Source organism: Lycium barbarum, chromosome 6 (assembly GCF_019175385.1).
Source record: "Lycium barbarum isolate Lr01 chromosome 6, ASM1917538v2, whole genome shotgun sequence".
Lineage (NCBI taxonomy): Eukaryota > Viridiplantae > Streptophyta > Magnoliopsida > Solanales > Solanaceae > Lycium > Lycium barbarum.
Window position 1 is genome coordinate 120893169 of NC_083342.1, and position 21893 is coordinate 120915061.

Here is a 21893-nt window from a genome sequence, read left to right on the forward strand (position 1 = left end):
TTAGTAAACATAACAAATAAATAACATGCCAGAATAGCAAATACAACATTTCAATAGCTAGATTACATCACAGGCTAATATAAAAAATAAAAAAATTGTATGGTTTGGCTACTTAACTTTTTGAAGAAAAGCAATAATATGGGGTCCATGTTTTTGTTGTACAATAATTTCATTTGCTCCCACTAATGGGTTGATACTAAACCTGTCAACCGGTTCGGGTTAATCGGTTCAAACCGGTAACTGGACCGGTAAAACCGGAACCGGTTGAACCGGTTAACCGTATATTAATTAATGGTCCAGTTTCTATTTTTTTGGAACTGGAACCGGTTAAATCGGTAAAACCGAAACCGGACCCGTTAAACCGGTCGAATTAAAAAAAAAAAATTGTAGCCGTTGGGCTGCTAATTTAGACTGTTGGCTAACGGTCCATTTGCAAAAATGGCGGTTGCCAAACGGTCCCAAACCCATATTTTTGCCCCCCCCCCCCCCCCCCCCCCCAACCCCAAAACTTTTTTTAACACTTTAACCCATCCCCCACCCCTATATAAAACCCTCTCCATTTCCATTTTAATTCACACCAATTCACTTTTCTCTTTCTCTCAAATCTCAATCTCTCAATTATAGTTACTTTGCAACAATTAGTCACTTTAAATTTCTCTCAAATAAATATTATAAAGTCTTATTATAGTTTCAATTATTAATTTTGCAATTATAATATTGTTGGTGGAGTTGGTGATTTTGCAACAATCCGAAGTAGCTTTGGTGGATTTGCAATTCTAGCCGCCTTCACTTTGTTGGAAATTAGTCCGGCAATTTAGTACCTTCGTTCCAACTCTATCTATATTTTTCGCAATTTAATTTATGCAATTTTATTCTAGCAATTTAATTTGTTGCAATTTATTTTCTTGTGATTTATTTGAGTGTGATTTAAATTAATTCTATTTAATAATGGCGAAGAGATTTAGACATGGTGCATGTAGTAGTGGTATTGTTAGGAGTGGGCTTAATGAGGAAACATTTGTGGAAGAAACACCTAATTTAGGTATTGATGTTGGTGGAAATAATCCACTTTTAGGTCATGAGGCAATGCAACAACATTATACTGACACTTTTAATGAAATTGATGATGATGATAATGATGAAACACAAGCCCCCGAAAATACCATAGGAGATACATGTCCTGCACAATCACATACACAAGACAAATCGCCTAGAACTCGTAAGTCAACCGCTAAAATTTGAAAATTTATGACTAAGGATAAGGAAAGCCAAACAGTTAAATATACCATATATGGACAAGTATTTGTTTTTAGGCAAGGAACTAGTAAGGATGGTGGAACGGATACACTAAATGGTCATATGAGAAAGAAACATATGGATGTTTGGGGAGAGCAAACGGGTTCAAATCTGGGGGGGGGGGGGGTATTCAAATGACGATAGACCCACGAACCGGTAAAATTTTTAAGTATGACAAGAAAAAAGAGCGCGTAGAAATAGCTAAAATGGTAGCTTATGATTGTTTATCATTTTCCTTTCCTTCGGGTTTGGGTTTTTTACTTTCATTCAACGTTGTTATAATCCGTTATTTGAAGGTATTCCTAAAAGTACTTGTAAAGCGGATATTATAGATTTGTATAAAAAATGTAAATTTTATTTGCGCCATGTATTTAATTCTTTAAATTGTAATGTTTCTCTTACTGCTGATTTGGGTCTTAGTCTTAACAAGTTAGATTTTTTTGCTATTACATGTCATTGGGTTGATGACAATTGAGTTATGCAAAAAAAAATTATAGCTTTTTTATATGATGAAGGGAAAGGTCGTCACGATGGAAAAAATTTAGCGGATTCAATGTCTACTATTATGATATTTTTTAACATTTATAGAAAAACACTTTGTATTGCTTTAGATAATGTTTCTAATAATACAAAGGCGATTGGTCTTATAAAAAGAGAATTAAACCCTCCGCTAAAAAATATTTTTCATGTGAGATGTAGTTGTCACATTTTAAACTTAATTGTTAAAGATGGTCTTATGTCTTTTGACGATTCTATTCAATAAGTTAGAGATGCGGTTGCGTTTCTTTTTTATAATGCTAATAGTGGAAGACTTAGAGATTTTAAGAATTGTTGTGTGGAAAATAACCTTAGATCTAGAAAAATTGAAGTAGAAATTGAGACTAGGTGGAACTACACTTACATTATCCTACAACAAGCATATGAGTATAGGATTCCCATACAACAAGTTTACAACAAATATAATATTAATAATGATGATTGGTTAAATTTTACGCATTGAGAAGATGTTAAGGAATGTGTTGAACTGTTAGAAATTTTTTATAATGCATCTCTTGCTTTTTCTAAATAATTCTATCGCACGGTAACCGGAATTTTAGCCTACTTAGCGGAAATAGCTAGAATTTTACAAGAGTATAAATATAAACGCGGTTATCAAGCGGCTATTTTTGATATGACAACAAAATTTAAGAAGTATTTTTTCCCTTCCCAACTTTATTTATATTGGGTTCTCTTTTAAATCCTTGTTTAAAAGTGTCTTATACTAGAGCATTGGTTGGTCAAATTTATACATTTTTAGAAATTGAAAAGGGTGTTCAACCATCTTTAGCTAAAGCCGAACTCGCTATTGATGCCGAGTTTAGAAAAATTTTTAGTCATTATTCTAATTTGGAATAACATGCTACACCCGTTGCTCCACGCCCTTGTCGCACCCCATTTTAACCGGGCAGTTAGAATTAGGTTAGGAGTATGACATATTGGTGATTCCTATTTATTTTGTTTTAAGGAGTCGCCACCTAATTAATTTAACGGTGAATTAGGACACCTAGAGGTTAACTAAGGCAAAGTTAAAACTAAACCTCAATTAGTAGTCTGCTTAACCAGTGTGATTCTAGGTAAGGGTTCTATATTATCCTAAAGGGAAGGGGTTAGGCATCCTTTAAAATCCGTTAACTTACGGTTATCCGACCAAACTTAGGTTAATTAATCCAGATTGAACATTGTGTTTGAATTTAAGAAAAAATAGCTCACATATATTACTGAGGTTTCAAAGGAAAATATAATAATGCTTATTTGACCTAACTTGCAAAAAATATAGTAATTTGCACAAAGGGGATGCTTTTAAAATGAGACCGGTAATTTACATAAAAGGAAATTTCAAAATGCTATTTGAAAATAAACTTATAAATGTTGCTTAAGGGTTTTTTTTTTTTTTTTGAAAAAAAATATAATAATGCTAATTAAGTAATACTTATAAATGTTGTTAATGCTCTGAATAAGAAGACTATTTAAAATAAGACCAATACTTTATATAAAAGAAAATCTTAGAATACTATTTGAAATAAAATTTATGATAATTGTTGACAACTTTAAAAGGAAGTAGCATAATAAAATGAGATTTATAAAATAGAATAATTGAACATATAAATAAAGAAGATGTGAATTTATTGTAATGTTTAATAAACATTTAAACGAACCAAGCCATGAAGTGTTTAATTGATTTTTAAGTTTTATGAATATACATGCTTTTAAGTTTTAAGAATATATCCGAATTTGTTTGTATATTAACGACGCTTTAAAACTAAGACGATGCGAAGGCGACTATTTTAAATAAAAATATAAATTTTATACTATCAATTATTCTATAAATGACTATTAGGGATATTGTAAATAACTTTTAATATAGAAAGGAGAAACATGGAATTTATGGAATTAGTTATTAGTCCCTTTTAAATTAACTACCCATTACTAATAATCAAATATACTAATTCATTAGGATTTGTCTAAATTAATAAGATGAGGTTAGTTATACAAAATAAGAATACACAACAATAAAATAAGGGAGAGGGAGAAGGAATAGGTAAAATGGATCTGGCCCATTTTTTAGGGCCTGACTGCTGGAACTTTCCACGTTATCGGGCTTAGGCCCAATAAATTTTCTTTATATTGCTGCTACGGACAGAGCTGGACACAAGAGGAATCATGTTGGGCTTTTAACCCAACGCCAAATACGGAAGAAGATGAGCCCGAGGGACTCGTATGCGGTGTTCATGCACAAAAATGAAAAGAAAAGGATTAGTATCTAATCAACGTATAAGATTAGACACGTGACATATAAATTCCAAACAAATCAGAAAGGAACAAAGGCAGGTTTCTAGAAAACAAAAGGCTTTAAACTTGAGATTTCAAAACAGAGAAATCTCAATACCTCTGTGTAACTGATGAACATGTAACTTAGAATGAGCAGCTAATACTTCTTCGGGTGCAGCGAAGTAAGGCGAAGGTTTCGATTTAACCTCGAACACTTTAGATTTTCTTCGAGATACTAAGAACTCCGAATTCGTGTATACTTCGAATCCAAAACAGATGCTGAAGAAATTCGATATTTCGAGGATCTCTATGACTAAAAAAAAGACGTAGTTCTTGGAAGGTTTCACAAAAGAATTCGGGTTCTAGGGGGGTTTCACCAGACGAAAAAAAAAAGACCCCTTTACCGATTCAAAATCCCCTCCTTTATATTGTGGGTTGGGGTTTCCTTTTTTGAGGAAGAGAGAGAGGAGCCGAGGACAAGGGAAGTGGAGGGAACCGGAGTGGGATGACAATGGCATGGGCGAAGATGGGGTGTCAGACGCGTGGGTGGTGAGGTAACGTGGGAAGTGGGAGACGAAGGGAGTTTAGTGGATGGAGGATACAATAAAATAGGAGGGGGGGACAAGGTGTGGTGGAGGTAGTGATGGCGGTAGTGGGGTGTCAGAGCAAATGGGGGGGGGGAGTGTGTGTGGCGTTAGGGTTAGGGGTAAAGGTAAAGGGAAGAGATGACGAGAGTTGAGGAAAAGAGGCGGAGGGAGTGAAAATGAAGGGAAAATGAGGGTTTCCCTTATTTTTCAATAAATGGGTCAGACCCGGTCCATTTATGGACTGGGTCAATTTTAGACCGGGTATTAAAAGAATGGACTAGCGAATTAAAACACGGACTGTTCTAAAAATTAAGATAAAAGATATGGGCTAGTCCAAAAGATATTAAAAATTAATCGGACTTTGATTTGGAGTCCGGTAAGTCAAAATACGGACCGAGTGCAAGAAATAGTTTGCTTCTAAATTTGAATAAGAGACCTATTTAAATAACTTGTGTTAAAATATTGCTCGACATGAAATATGCAAACACTAATGCTCAGATAAAAAATGGCGTTGTAATAGCCGTGCAATAATATTTTGAAAATCCATAATAAGATAAATACTATTATTTAATTATGCAAAGATAAATGCGATGCGTGTGCGTAAGCTGGTAAAATACTGAAATGATAAAAATTTGTGAATTGTAATAATAATAATAATAATAATAATAATAATAATAATAATAATAATAATAATAATAATAATAATAATAATAATAATAATAATAAGTAACTGTAATATAATAATGAAACGCTGGTATTGATAAGAGGCTAATAATTATAGTAAAAATATAAATATATATTTTTTAATTTTCTAAAAATATTAGAAGCGTAAATAGGTATTTTGGAGGAGAGACGGGACAAAATTGGGTGTCAACAACTTGTCCCTCTTTGCCCGGTAATGATGAAAAGAGTTGTCGGGCAAAGACATTGACTCGATAGCCTATTTTGTCCCGGCTAAAGGAAGCTTGAGAAAATTATGACCGAACTCCGGTCTCTGAGTTGCCTACATATCTCGGGTTGTACGAGAATCAGGTCGAGTGTAGTTCTGGGATACTTACGACACTTGAACCCCGATTGGCGCGAAGCTTGCAAAATATTGTCCCAGTGTTGAATTGTGACAACACTGGTATTATGATAGAAACTTGAGAATTCTTGAAAAAATTGAATTGTTGGAATGCAAGAAAATACTTGTAATTAGAGATGAGTGTTCGAGGTAGATCTTTGACCCGTGTCGGGAAGTCTGATTATCCTTCCCGACAAATTGCCCCAGTTCGCTGCCGAAGAAATAGTTCCACGAGTTAATGTGTGATGCCAACTTCAATATTGTCTAAAGCCACCAGCTAAAAACAATCGTTAGCAACAAAGAAATATATGTGTAAATAAGACAGGGTTGGAGAAGTTTACACTTGTAACCCCTGTTTCGAAAGTTGAATCCACAACATACTCGCATTCGGAGGTGGGTGCCTGAACTGAAATATAAAATACCCGCATTCGGAGGTGGGTGCCTGAACTGAAATATAAAATACCCGCATTCGGAGGTGGGCGCCTGAACTGAAATATAAAATACCCGCATTCGGATGTGGGCGCCTGAACTGAAATATAAAATACCCGCATTCGGAGGTGGGCGCCTGAACTGAAATATAAAATACCCGCATTCGGAGGTGGGCGCCTGAACTGAAATATAAATCCACGTCCATTTCCACGATACAAAAATGTAAATCCACATCCACTTCCACGTCCGTATTTCACGGTACAAAAATGTAAATCCACATCCACTTCCACGTCCGTATTTCACGGTACAAAAATGTAAATCCACATGCACTTCCACAGTGTAGAAAAGTAAATCTACGTCCACTTCCACAGTGCAAAAATAAATCCACGTCCGCATTTCACGGTACAAAAAATGTAAATCCACATCCACTTCCACAGTGCAGAAAAATAAATCCACGTCCACTTTCACAGTGCAAAAATATAAATCCACGTCCGCATTTCGCGGTACAAAAAATGTAAATCCACATCCACTTCCACAGTGCAGAAAAATAAATCCACGTCCACTTCCACAGTGCAAAAATATAAATCCACGTCCGCATTTCGCGGTACAAAAATGTAAATCCACATCCACTTCCACAGTGCAGAAAAATAAATCCACGTCCACTTCCACAGTATAAAAAAAAACATAAATCCACGTCCGCATTTCACGGTACAAAAAATGTAAATCCACATCCACTTCCACAGTGCAGAAAAATAAATCCACGTCCACTTCCACAGTGCAAAAATATAAATCCACGTCCGCATTTGACGGTACAAAAAATGTAAATCCACATCCACTTTTACGTCCGTATTATATGGTACAAAAAATTAATCCCCATCCACTTTCACAATGCAAAAAATAAATCCACATCCAATTTCCACGGTGCCAGAAAATAAATCCACCTCCACTTTCACAAACTTTAAAAACAAATCCACTTCCACGTCCACAATGTTCATATGAATCCACATCCCCTTCTACAATTTTTTTTTTATAATGTACAAATATAAATCTACTTCCACGTCCATATCCACAATGTAAAAAAATGTAAGTCCACGTCCACTTAAAAAATAGTATTGTAGAAAGGTATCCACGTTTATATCCACATCCTAATCCATGTCCCGTTGTGACGGGAGTTAAATCTATAATTATCTCCACAATTTAATATACGACGCAAAATTTCGATCTTGTTACCTTATTAAAATACCACATTCTAAAAGAACTTGTTAGCGACTTGAAATAAATAAATAGGTACAAAGTGATGACAAGATTGAGGAATTCTAACCAATAACAGGTGACCAATGTCTGTATCCACTTTGGAGAAAGTTAAATCCACGATTATGTGTACTTGATCCATCGAGAAATGCCACGAGCTAAAACAACTGTTAGTGATAAGAATATGTAAATAACTGGGTTCGAAAGAATTATGCTCACAGTCCTTGGTTGAGAAGATGAACTTGTGTCCACTGTTGCAATCGAAATTTCGTGACGAGCGGCATGACGGCCACCGTTTAGCGCGAGCTACCTTTGCATCCATGTTGAAGAATATTTGTCTTTTGAAGAAGGCCAATTCTTTGATCGTGTCCATAATTAAAATTTTAAGAGGAGCCAAATACGAACCACATTCATATTGATTAAACCTGTCTCATCAAAGAAAAATTGTGAGTTTAAAAGAAAATTGATTGACTTGTGCATGTCGGGGAACTTGGCCCTTGAATTGATTTTTGACTCGGTTGCGTCCCTCGTTCTTCGATTTTCATCACATGTTTTGCTTTGCCGGGGAGTTTTAGTTATACAAAGTGTATTTTGAAAAATAAAAGTAATGAGTTTTGGGTGACTTCGAAAGGAAATACTTAGTGACTCTAATAGATAAAATGATTGTGGAGGCTCGATTTTGACTTTATCCACATTTCCAGAAATATATTGGTGGACTTTTTATTTAACATCGTTAAACGTTTAAGACCACTTTTATGCTACTTCTAAAAATTTGTCCCAGTTTCAATCCTGGAGATGCTTGATTCTGGACGGTAAGAACTTATAATGAAAGTTTTTTTTTTTTTTAAAGTGATTTGACCGACTTCAAAATTTTGTCCCAGTTTCAACTCCTGGAGGTACTTGATTCTAAACAATCGAAAAGTAAGAAAGTTGTAATGAAAGTAATTTGACCGATTTCAAAAATTTGTCCCAGTTTCAAGATACTAGGACACATGAATTTAAACGGTGGTAAGAAAAAAAAATCCTTATGTATTTTATAGGAACCAAAATGTTTGGACAAACCGAAGATATTAAAATTTTAAAATAGAAGGGCCGAACCCGCCTCGGGTTGCCTACGTATCCCAAAGGAATCAGGCCATACGTAGTTCGTGATAAAAATAAAGACTTTTGAGTTTTTTTTTTTTTTTTTTTTTTTTTTGATAAAAAGGGGGCCGAGCCCTATGTGGGTTGCCTACGTATCCAAAAGGAAAGCAGGCCACACGTAGTTCCACCCATACAACAAAAATACTGAAATATTTTGAAAAAGTGGCCGAACCCGATGTGGGCTGCCTACGTATCCAACAGGAAGTCAGGCCAAACGTAGTTCCAACCATAAACAAAGATACTAAAATAATTTTAAAAGAGTGGCCGAACCCGATGTGGGCTGCCTACGTATCCAACAGAAAGTCAGGCCAAACGTAGTTCGTTACAAACAAATGACAAAGTCTTAATTTAAAAAGGTCGTAACAAAACATAGAGGCAACATGACAAAAGGAACTAAATGTTCTAGTTGATGCCTCCGGCCTACTACAAAAAGGAAATTTAAACTTAAAATACTGAAACTCCCGGCGGACCGGGACTAAGATAAAAGTCCAATTCTGCAACTCAGATCCTGGCTCAACAGCCTATAAAGTCAATATTTCAGCAAAGTCTTTGATTATCACAGCATGATCATCTTCATCTTCCACGAACAGGTTCTTGATTCCCTCCACGATATCATCATAGGCAACCTTAATAATCAGATCTGAAGGTTTTGAGAAAGTTTGATCAATGGTAGGAATATGTTTTGGCAATGGAACCTCCTTCCTTTTATTCTTTCGTGCTTTCTTCACTTCTTCCTCAGTTGGCTCATATCCCAAACCGAATGTAAACTGTTGCGTAGGGAGAACGACTGGCTCAACCTGCCCATTTAATGTCTTCCCTAGCCCAAATCCAGGTTGGTACCCATTTCTCAGCATTTCTTTTGCAACCATAATCGCGGCGCATGCCCTTTTAAACTCTTGAGTTTGACAGACTTCACCCACTTTAGTGACATTCACAACCTCCCAAGCGTGGTAAGCTGCTCCGTCGAACCCTCCTTCTGCCTCGATGAATGGGATGGATTGCTCTCGATAGAAAGACGTATCCCCTTCTCCATGTATACATATTTGTTGCTGATCCCACTCGAATTTGACAGTTTGGTGCAAAGTAGATGGTACAGCCCCAGCCAGATGTATCGACGGTCTTCCTAACAGCATGTTGTATGTCGTGGAAATATCCAGTACTTGAAAATCCATAATGAATTCAACAGGACCAATCAACACTTTCAACTCTATTTCTCCAATAGGGCGCCTTTGAGCCCCATCAAATGCTCGAATATTCACATCACTTGTCTTGAGCTCACTAACATTATATATCCGATCTTCTTCAGACTTGTTAATGGACAGATGTTAAGTCCAGAACCCCCATCAATCAACACTTTAGCCACAAACATGTTACGACACTTGACAGTTATATAGAGCGCTTTGTTATGCATGCATCCTTCTGGCGGCAGTTCTTCATTATCGAAACTGATTCCATGACTGTCAAGCACGCGCTCGATCATCCCAGCTAACGCCTCACTAGTTGTTTCACTTGGAACATATGCTTCATTCAAAATCTTCAAGAGTGCATTTCTGTGCACATCCGAACTCAAAAGCAAAGAGAGAATAGGAATTTGGGCATTGGTCTTTTTCAACTGATCCACAACTGAGTACTCACTGGCCTTAATCTTCCTAAAAAATTCTTCTGCTTCGAATTCTGTCACGACCCTTTTGGGAGGTACATTGGTTTCCTTAGCTTGCCCCAATCTAGCTAGCTCTTCTGGGGAATAACATCTTCCAGACCTTGTCATTCCTGATGTCTTAATCTTGTCAGTGATCGTGTCCTTTTCTCGACATTCCATCACAGCTTGTTGATAATTCCATGGTACGACTTTGGTATCGAGCACTGGTAACTGATTTGGTGCTTGAACTACTTCCACAGGTGTTGATGAAGCTCCTAATATCTCGATAGGTACAAAACCCCTTAGCACTATAGCCGGAGAAGCAACGGCTACAAGACCTTGATCTTCCACGCTATCCACAGGCACTATGAATTTGGCTGGATCGTCATCATTTTCATCTATTCCAATCATATTTATCGTGGCCCCATCATGGGTCGGGAGTGGATTGTTAACCACATTTGGTGTTGGTGGTTTGACCGTGATCTGTTTTGCTTCAATAAGATCCTCAACCTTATGCTTCAATGCGTAACAACGATCAGTGGAATGGCCTTTTACCCCCGAATGATATGCACATGTTTTAGTGGGATCAAAGCTTCTGGGTAATGGATCTGGAATTCTACCTTCCACAGGATATATTAAGCCTGAAGCTTGCAGTCTTTCAAAAACAACGCTCAATGGCTCTCCTAATGGTGTAAAATTGCGGAAAGGTCTATTTGGGCGAGGTGCGGATGCATTGTTTAGATGATGAGATTGTGATGGTGGAGCTGGGTATGTTGGTGGTCGCGGAGCTCGATATGCTGGTTGTGTGTTGTAGATGGGGTAGGAAATTTGTGGTGATTGAGGTTGGTAAGATGACAAAGCTTGGTTGTATGGATGTGGAGAATATTGGAAATATTATGAGTGGTGAGCGTTAGACTGATATCGCGGGGGTTGTTGATGGTGGTATGATGTGTTTCCCAAAGCCATTACCGATGCTGCTTTTTTTTTTTCTTTCCGTTTCCGAGAGTACCAGTTTGTATGGCCCTACTAGTAGACTGTAAAGCCGCAAGACTTGTTATTCTCCCTGTCTTAATGCCATCTTCGATCATGTCCCCGGCTTTGATCACCTCTGCAAAAGTTTTTCCACCCATTGTCACCAAACGTTCATAGTATTCCGGTTCTAGTGCTTGAATGAAGAAAGTAACCATTTCTGTCTCCTCCATGGGTGGGTGTACTCTAGATGCTTCTTCCCTCCACCGTATAGCATATTCTCGAAATGATTCGATTGACTTCTTGTTTAACTTTGTAATTGAGATTCTGTCAGGAGCAATCTCAACATGAAACTTGTAATGATCCACAAAAGCATTTGCCAAGTCATCCCAAGTACGCCATTTGGTTGTATCTTGCTTAGAATACCACTCCAAGGCTTTTCCACTCAAACTCTGATTGAATAGTTTGACTCTTATCCCTTCATTCTTCCCCACACCAATCAACTTTTCACAATAGACCTTCAAATGGAAGAAAGGGTTCCCCGACCCATCAAACTTCTCAAATTTTGGAATCTTGTAACCTGGTGGCAATTCTACCTCAGGAAATGCACATAATTCTTCATATCTCACGCTTTGGTTACTACCAAGTCCACGCAAACTTCTCATGGCATCCTCCAAACTTTTGAGCTTTCTATTTATCATTTCATCATTAATTGACCGTGCCTCATTTTCAACTTCGACATAATGATCAACATCTGTGCGACATTGTCCCTGGATTTGTGTCATGGGTGGAGCTGTGGTATAAGTATATACTGGCGGAACTTGATGCGTATTGGTAACATCATGTGCCGGCGGTATTAACTGAGCTTTTGCAGAGGTGGTTGTAAATAAAAGGGGAGCATTTTGAGTGATGGGTTCGGAACGAACCGGCTGAGAGGTGGTAAAATAATTTGCTTGGTTAAATTCGTCCAAATTTGGGAATGGAGGTGGCATAGGCAAGGTCTGACGAACCCCATGAGATGGAGTCATATGTGGTGGCATTTGAGAAAATGACCGGTTGTGAAGTACCATGTGACTTAATTCAGCAACTCGTCGCTTCAAACGAGCAATGATCTCCAAATGTGTTTCTGGTTGATTAGAAGATGTGGGATCACTCGTGATCGGTAAACTAAGAGATGGCTCAGATGAAGTGGTTGCATTGATCAAACTTTGCTCCATTTTAGAACGAGTCTTTTTAGTTAACCAGGTGATTAGTGATGAGTCAGAGTCTGATTTCTTGGCTCTAGACCGTGTGAAATATGGATGCTCCGCCAGTTCCCCTTTAGCACAAGTCAACCTTTTTGTTTTGAAAATTGAGTTTAAATAAAAAGATAAAAGAAAGAAAGAAAAAGAAAACGAGTCAGTATACGGTAAGGACATAATATTGCATAAACACATTATTTCACATAATAAATCTCGTTTTATAATGCAAGGGACCCCTTTATGCCAGAGGTAGGCCTAACGAATATTTGAAGGACAAACATGTCTTTTATGTATCATTCCATAACTCTTCCTAAAACTAATTTACAAGAATAATAAAAATTTATTACGTGCCAGTTTAATAATACAATTCAAAGTTGATTTAGGATATCTAACGCTTCATCTCCACTAATATCTTTTAATTGTCTTCAACCTCCCGGCATTAATTGGATGCTCCACGACAACCTGCAACAAAATGTCAGTTTTTCCTGAAATATTTATTTATAGAGTACTAGGTCCACATATTCCACACATTTGTCCTTCGAATAATGCACATAGATAGTGAATAGTGTCACTTAGAGTCATAGACTCATTTGGACATTTGGTAAGGCTGACTAATGAACTTAATACACCAAGGGTATTAAGCCTCTTAGGTTTAAAATGATGCATGTCCTTACATGGTTTTGGTTTTCGCTCTACCTTAGGTAGACTAAGAGTGGGTTTACTAGACACAAGGTTCCCGAGCGGACTACTCGAGTGAGAAGGCTACGCGGTCCCCGTTACTCGGGCACCCCGCGCATACGCCAACTCTCCTAAAATTTGGATTCTACGAAGAAATTTGCGGGTGCGCAAAACACACCTCGCGTGTACGTGTGATAGTGTGAGTTTTCCAGAAATGGAGGAAATATGAACGGAATGCCAGTTTAAGGAAAGCAGTAATATACATATTACATAGAAAATGCACATAAGGAATGCAACAATAAAAAATACTTAAAAGCATAGAAAGCAACAATATAGGCAAAATAAAGAAGAACAAACAAAGCATCCAACAAATTATTTATTAACCTAAGTTGTTATGGTTAAGAGCCTAAAGTCCCCAGCGGAGTCGCCAAGCTGTCACACCCCATTTTAACCGGGCAGTTAAAATTTGGTTAGGAGTATGACATATTGGTGATTCCTATTTATTTTGTTTTAAGGAGTCGCCACCTAATTAATTTAACGGTGAATTAGGACACCTAGAGGTTAACTAAGGCAAAGTTAAAACTAAACCTCAATTAGTAGTCTGCTTAACCAGTGTGATTCTAGGTAAGGGTTCTATATTATCCTAAAGGGAAGGGGTTAGGCATCCTTTAAAATCCGTTAACTTACGGTTATCCGACCAAACTTAGGTTAATTAATCCAGATTGAACATTGTGTTTGAATTTAAGAAAAAATAGCTCACATATATTACTGAGGTTTCAAAGGAAAATATAATAATGCTTATTTGACCTAACTTGCAAAAAATATAGTAATTTGCACAAAGGGGATGCTTTTAAAATGAGACCGGTAATTTACATAAAAGGAAATTTCAAAATGCTATTTGAAAATAAACTTATAAATGTTGCTTAAGGGTTTTTTTTTTTTTTTGAAAAAAATATAATAATGCTAATTAAGTAATACTTATAAATGTTGTTAATGCTCTGAATAAGAAGACTATTTAAAATAAGACCAATACTTTATATAAAAGAAAATCTTAGAATACTATTTGAAATAAAATTTATGATAATTGTTGACAACTTTAAAAGGAAGTAGCATAATAAAATGAGATTTATAAAATAGAATAATTGAACATATAAATAAAGAAGATGTGAATTTATTGTAATGTTTAATAAACATTTAAACGAACCAAGCCATGAAGTGTTTAATTGATTTTTAAGTTTTATGAATATACATGCTTTTAAGTTTTAAGAATATATCCGAATTTGTTTGTATATTAACGACGCTTTAAAACTAAGACGATGCGAAGGCGACTATTTTAAATAAAAATATAAATTTTATACTATCAATTATTCTATAAATGACTATTAGGGATATTGTAAATAACTTTTAATATAGAAAGGAGAAACATGGAATTTATGGAATTAGTTATTAGTCCCTTTTAAATTAACTACCCATTACTAATAATCAAATATACTAATTCATTAGGATTTGTCTAAATTAATAAGATGAGGTTAGTTATACAAAATAAGAATACACAACAATAAAATAAGGGAGAGGGAGAAGGAATAGGTAAAATGGATCTGGCCCATTTTTTAGGGCCTGACTGCTGGAACTTTCCACGTTATCGGGCTTAGGCCCAATGAATTTTCTTTATATTGCTGCTACGGACAGAGCTGGACACAAGAGGAATCATGTTGGGCTTTTAACCCAACGCCAAATACGGAAGAAGATGAGCCCGAGGGACTCGTATGCGGTGTTCATGCACAAAAATGAAAAGAAAAGGATTAGTATCTAATCAACGTATAAGATTAGACACGTGACATATAAATTCCAAACAAATCAGAAAGGAACAAAGGCAGGTTTCTAGAAAACAAAAGGCTTTAAACTTGAGATTTCAAAACAGAGAAATCTCAATACCTCTGTGTAACTGATGAACATGTAACTTAGAATGAGCAGCTAATACTTCTTCGGGTGCAGCGAAGTGAGGTGAAGGTTTCGATTTAACCTCGAACACTTTAGATTTTCTTCGAGATACTAAGAACTCCGAATTCGTGTATACTTCGAATCCAAAACAGATGCTGAAGAAATTCGATATTTCGAGGATCTCTATGACTAAAAAAAAGACGTAGTTCTTGGAAGGTTTCACAAAAGAATTCGGGTTCTAGGGGGGTTTCACCAGACGAAAAAAAAAAGACCCCTTTACCGATTCAAAATCCCCTCCTTTATATTGTGGGTTGGGGTTTCCTTTTTTGAGGAAGAGAGAGAGGAGCCGAGGACAAGGGAAGTGGAGGGAACCGGAGTGGGATGACAGTGGCATGGGCGAAGATGGGGTGTCAGACGCGTGGGTGGTGAGGTAACGTGGGAAGTGGGAGACGAAGGGAGTTCAGTGGATGGAGGATACAATAAAATAGGAGGGGGGGACAAGGTGTGGTGGAGGTAGTGATGGCGGTAGTGGGGTGTCAGAGCAAATGGGGGGGGGGGAGTGTGTGTGGCGTTAGGGTTAGGGGTAAAGGGAAAGGGAAGAGACGACGAGAGTTGAGGAAAAGAGGCGGAGGGAGTGAAAATGAAGGGAAAATGAGGGTTTCCCTTATTTTTCAATAAATGGGTCAGACCCGGTCCATTTATGGACTGGGTCAATTTTTGACCGGGTATTAAAAGAATGGACTAGCGAATTAAAACACGGACTGTTCTAAAAATTAAGATAAAAGATATGGGCTAGTCCAAAAGATATTAAAAATTAATCGGACTTTGATTTGGAGTCCGGTAAGTCAAAATACGGACCGAGTGCAAGAAATAGTTTGGCTTCTAAATTTGAATAAGAGACCTATTTAAATAACTTGTGTTAAAATATTGCTCGACATGAAATATGCAAACACTAATGCTCAGATAAAAAATGGCGTTGTAATAGCCGTGCAATAATATTTTGAAAATCCACAGTAAGATAAATACTATTATTTAATTATGCAAAGATAAATGCGATGCGTGTGCGTAAGCTGGTAAAATACTGAAATGATAAAAATTGTGAACTGTAATAATAATAATAAGTAACTGTAATATAATAATGAAACGCTGGTATTGATAAGAGGCTAATAATTATAGTAAAAATATAAATATATATTTTTTAATTTTCTAAAAATATTAGAAGCGTAAATAGGTATTTTGGAGGAGAGACGGGACAAAATTGGGTGTCAACAGCCCTACTACTTCTCAAAGTAGCAAAAAGGGCTTGTCGGGTTTGTCGCATTTAAAAGTTTTACATTCACATCCAACTCCTTCTTGTAATGCAAACTTTGATGAATATAACTTTTATTTGATGCAGCCAAATGTGGATATCAAGGAACTAGATGAGTTAGACGTCTTAGCATGGTGGAAGAAATACAAGGCAAGTCATCCGATACTCTCAAGAATGGCTCGAGATATCCTTACGATTCAAGTATCAATCGTGGCTTCGGAGAGTGCATTTAGCCAAGAAAGACAACAAATTGGAGACCATAGACACTCATTATCCGGCTTTAGCTTGCAAGTGCTAGTGTGCATTCGCGATTGAATTAGATCGGAGCGACGCAACCAAAACTTAGAAGCGGAGGAAGGCGAAAAGGAAGAGATTGAAGATTTGATAGCAAGTGGACCGGACCAAATGGAAGACTTTGAAGATATCTCCATGGCCGAATATGATATGGGGGAAATTAACCAATTATTTTATTATTCTACTATTTCTTTGTAACTCATGTATTATTTGCAAGTTAAAAAAAACTACAACTTGCAAATAAATGTTATCCAAGAATGAATAAAATATATGACTCATTGAACTTTCTTCTATTTACTTGTGTTCATATTTTTACTTATATTAAGTTAGGAATATACCTAAAATATACTAAGAATATACTTATAATATACATCTACTTAAATTAAAAACTAGAAAGTTATATACTTGAAAAATAACTAAAATATACTAAGAATATACTTATAATATAAATATACTTAATTTATAAAATACGAATTTATAAACTTAGAAAAAAATTAAACTATAAATAACTTAAGTTATAACTTATAACTATATATAGTATACATATAACTTAAACATATATATATATATATAACTTATAACTATATATAGTATACATATAACTTAAACATTCAAGGTTATATATAAGAGTTATATAACCTAAGTATATTGATATAAATATAAGTATATTTTTAGTATATTTTAGGTATATGTAGTATAACTTAAGCATATAACTTAATATATATATATATATATATATATATATACACGTATATGCTATATTGCTGACTTGCTGTTAGTCTGTTAGTCAGTAAATATATAAACTTTACTTATAAACTTATATAACATATGTAAATATACCTACAATATACTAATAAATACTATAATATATATATACTATACAAAAAAAAAAAAAAGGTTTTGGACATGTTTGAACCGGACCGGTCCGGTTTCGGGTTTTTAATCGGTAAACCGGTTAAACCAGAACCGGTGGCCGGTTCTGGTTTTTTAACCGGAAACCGGCCAGTTTGTTAACCGGTTATCGGTCCGGTCCGGTTCAAACCGGTTAACAGGTTTAGTTGATACGCATGTGACAATGAATTCATCATTATTGATTTAATGAGATATTTTGAAAATTACATGAATATTGTTTGATTTTTTAATATGGGATGCATTTTTTTTTTGACATTGTTTGTTTTTTTAATATGGGATTCACTTTTTTTTATATTGCTTGATTTTGTTAATATGGGGTCCACATTTTTTTCCCGAGAGTTTGGAGATAGTGGGTTCCATTTTTTTTTAATATTGATTGGTGTTTAGTATGGGCCCACACTATTTTTTTTTTATGGACGACGGGCGACGAAGCATGGGTTTAGTGTTTGATTTTTTAATATGGGATGCACTTGTTTTTTTACATTGTTTGTTATTTTAATATGGGTTTCATTTTTTTTTATATTGCTTGATTTTGTTAATATGGGGTCCACTTTTTTTTTCCCGTGAGTTTGGAGATGGTGTGTTTCACTTTTTTTTTTTTTTTTTTGTTAAATATTGGTTGATGTTTAATATGGGACTCACACTTTTTTTTATTTTTTTATGGACGACGAACGATGAAGCACGGGTCTAAACCCATGCTTCTATATATAGTTATAGTATTAATATAATATAATTATAATATAATAATATAATATATAGAGTTTCGTTGGCATATTGGATTCTCACCATTAATGTCGCGTGGTCCCTATCTAATGTCTTTCTTTTTTGTTTTTTGTTTTCATTTTAGAATTAGATATACATATGATGCTTATTCACTTATATGCATATGATCAAATTTGCACATAACATGCAGTGTTTTTTTTTTTTTTTAAATCTCTTTGGAATTTTGCATTTCGTTTTATTTTTCTCCTTGTAATATGACATGATTTGGTAAAGCTTTTAATCGTACTTCAGTGTTGCAGATGACCATATCGACAAAATCTTCTATAATTGTTTGAACACATGCAGTCATCTCGCGTAATTTTCATGTAGTACTCAGAAAAAATTTCCTTAAGTAGTTTGTCCTTGTTCAGGTTTGCGGAAAGTTGTGAAAGTGTATGATACCAAAAATATTAAATTTGGAAGGTTGTGTGCGTTCTGTGTGCATATTTAGAACTTAGAAGAGAAAATTTAAAGTACTTTGAAATAAATTGAAATTTGTTTAAGCGATGAAACAATTTTATGTGCAGATGTCATAACTTCAAACGATCGCATCTCCCAAACTTATAATGAAATGAGCTATGAGCTATATATCAAATGAAAGCTCTTTGAGCAGCAAGAGGCTATTGACTTTCTTACAAAAGGTCTTACAAAAGGGTAGGAGAGCAGCAATTTGGTAGCGGGAAAAAAAAAAACACTTTGTCCCGGCAGGCTAAATTTGGGCTAAACTTACAAAAATCCAAGTATCGAATAATTCATAGGGTAAATTACGTATATATACATATTAAGGAGAAATATTTACGAAACGTGACGATAGTTTTCTATTTACAAAACATAACATTACAAACCTTATAACAAACATACTTTATAAAAAAAAATTATAATTTTTTTTTTTTTTTATTTTTTTCACTCAAAAATTTATGTATGAAAGTTATATGAAATATGTATATCTCGCTTAAGGCTTAAAAAGTTCGCTCAAAATTTAGTGTATGAAAACGGTAAGAAAACTGTATGAAATGCGTATATACCGTTCAGGGCTTAAAAAATCACCTCAAAATTGTATGTATGAAAACGGTATGAAATTTATATCTTGCTTAAGGCTTAGAATTTCGCTCACATTTTCGTATATAAAGTTCATGTTAGATTTCTCTAAAATTAATACAATTACAACAACATTGTATACAACTTTGATACAACATTCAAGACTTAAAATAATCGCTTAAATTTTTGTGTATGAAATGTGTATATCTTGCTCAAGGCTTAAAAAATTCTCTCAAATTTTGTGTATGAAATGTGTATACCTCGATCAAGGCTTAAACATTACGCTCAAATTTTTATGTATGAGAATGGTATGAAATGTGTATATCTCGCTCAAGACTTAGAATTTCATTCACATTTTGTATATGAAAAAATATATTAAAAATTTCGCTTACACATACACATTTCATACATTTTTCATACAGCTTTCATACACAAAAATATGAGGTAATTTTTTAAGCCTTTGAGTGAATTTTTTTTAATAAAAATAAAAAATTGTTTTTTTTTAAGTTTTACTTTTTTTAAAAAAAAAAAATATATATATATATATATATTTTTTTTTAAAATATTTTCCGAAAATAAAATTAAAAAATGAAAAATATATGAAAATCCGTCATGTTTTGTAAAATATCGTTATGTTTTATAAATAAGGAAAACTATCGTCACGTTTCGTAAATATTTCTCTTTAACATGTATATATACGTAGTAGCTCGGGAAAATAGAAGCAATTGGCATGAAAAGCCGGATCCGTGCATAACCAAGTAACTTACTGCATTAAGATCTTGAAAATCAAAATTTTTTAGTTTGTCATTCATTCTTTCTTTTTATTCACATCTGAATTGATTTCAAACTTTTTTATTCCTTTTCTATGTAAAAGGTCGTAGTATATATTACTAAAATGTCACGTTAGAGACACCATTCGACTGTTTATCAACAATTACAGAAACTTGTTTCCAATAATTAAGATCTGGCATGAAAAGTTATTTTCAGAAGTTGACATTTTCTCGGGTGTGTTTGGCAGGTATAATTGTTTATTACTGGATGGTAACACATACCGACTAACTATTTATTCATTATTTCAAAGTCCATATCTTAGATGTTTTTTTTAATTACGTTTTTGAAGTCGTTAATCATGTGATTTATTTAATATTCCAATGCTTGTGACACTTTCTATCTATGCTCCTATGCCTGTCAACCGGTTCCGTGTAACCGGTTTTAACCGGTAACCGGACCGGTTAAACCGGAACCGGAACCGGAACCGGTATAACCGGTTAACCGGTTCCGGTTAACCGGATATTAGTTAACCGGTCCGGTTCCAAATTTTTCTTAACCGGAACCGGTTAAACCGGAACCGGACCGGTTAAACCGGTTAAAAAAAAAAAAAAAAAAAAAAAGAGCCGTTGGACTTGGGCCTCGGTAATGGACCGTTGGCAACGGTCCATTTGCAAAAATGGCCGTTGCCAAACGGTCATTTTCTTAATTTTTGGCCCCCAAATTTTTTTTTTTAACACTTTAACCCCTCCCCCACCCCTATATAAACCCTTCTTCATTTTCATTTCAATTCACTCTTCTTCATCTTTCTCTCAAATCTCAATCTCTCAATTATAGTTACTTTGCAATAATTAGCCACAAAGTCTTATTATAGTTTGAACTTTCAATTATTAATTTTGCAATTATAATATTGTTGGTGGAGTTGGTGATTTTGCAACAATCCGAAGTAGCTTTGGTGGATTTGCAATTCTAGCCGCCTTCGCTTTGTTGGAAATTATTCCGGCAATTTGGTACCTTCGTTCCAACTCTATCTTTAATTTTTGCAATTTAATTCTAGCAATTTATTTTTCGAAATTTAATTTACGCAATTTATTTTTTGAAATTTAATTTACACAATTTAATTCTAGCAATTTAATTTGTTGTAATTTATTTTATTGTGATTTAAATTATTTCTATTTAATAATGTCAAAGAGATTAAGACGTGGTGCCGGTAGTAGTAGTCGTACTGTTAGGGGTGCGCTTAATGAGGAAACATTTGTGGAAGAAACACCTAATTTAGGTATTGATGTTGGTGGAAATAATCCACTTTTAGGTCATGAGGCAATGCAACAACATTTTACCGACACTTTTAATGAAGACTTAGATGATGATGATGATGATGAAACACAACCCCCCGAAAATCCTATAGGAGATACAGGTCCTGCACAATCACATACACAAGACAAACCGCCTAGAACTCGTAGGCCAACAGCTAAAGTTTGGAAATTTATGACTAAGGATAGGGAAAATCAATCAGTTACATGTACCCTATGTGGACAAGTATTTAGTTTTAAGCAAGGAACTGGTAAGGATGGTGGAACGGGTACACTAAATGCTCATATGAGAACCAAACATATGGATGTTTGGGGAGAGCAAACGGGTTCAAATGTGGGGGGGATTCAAATGACGATAGACCCACGAACTGGTAGAAATTTTAAGTATGACAAGAAAAAAGAACGCGTAGAAGTAGCTAAAATGGTAGCTTATGATTGTTTACCATTTTCCT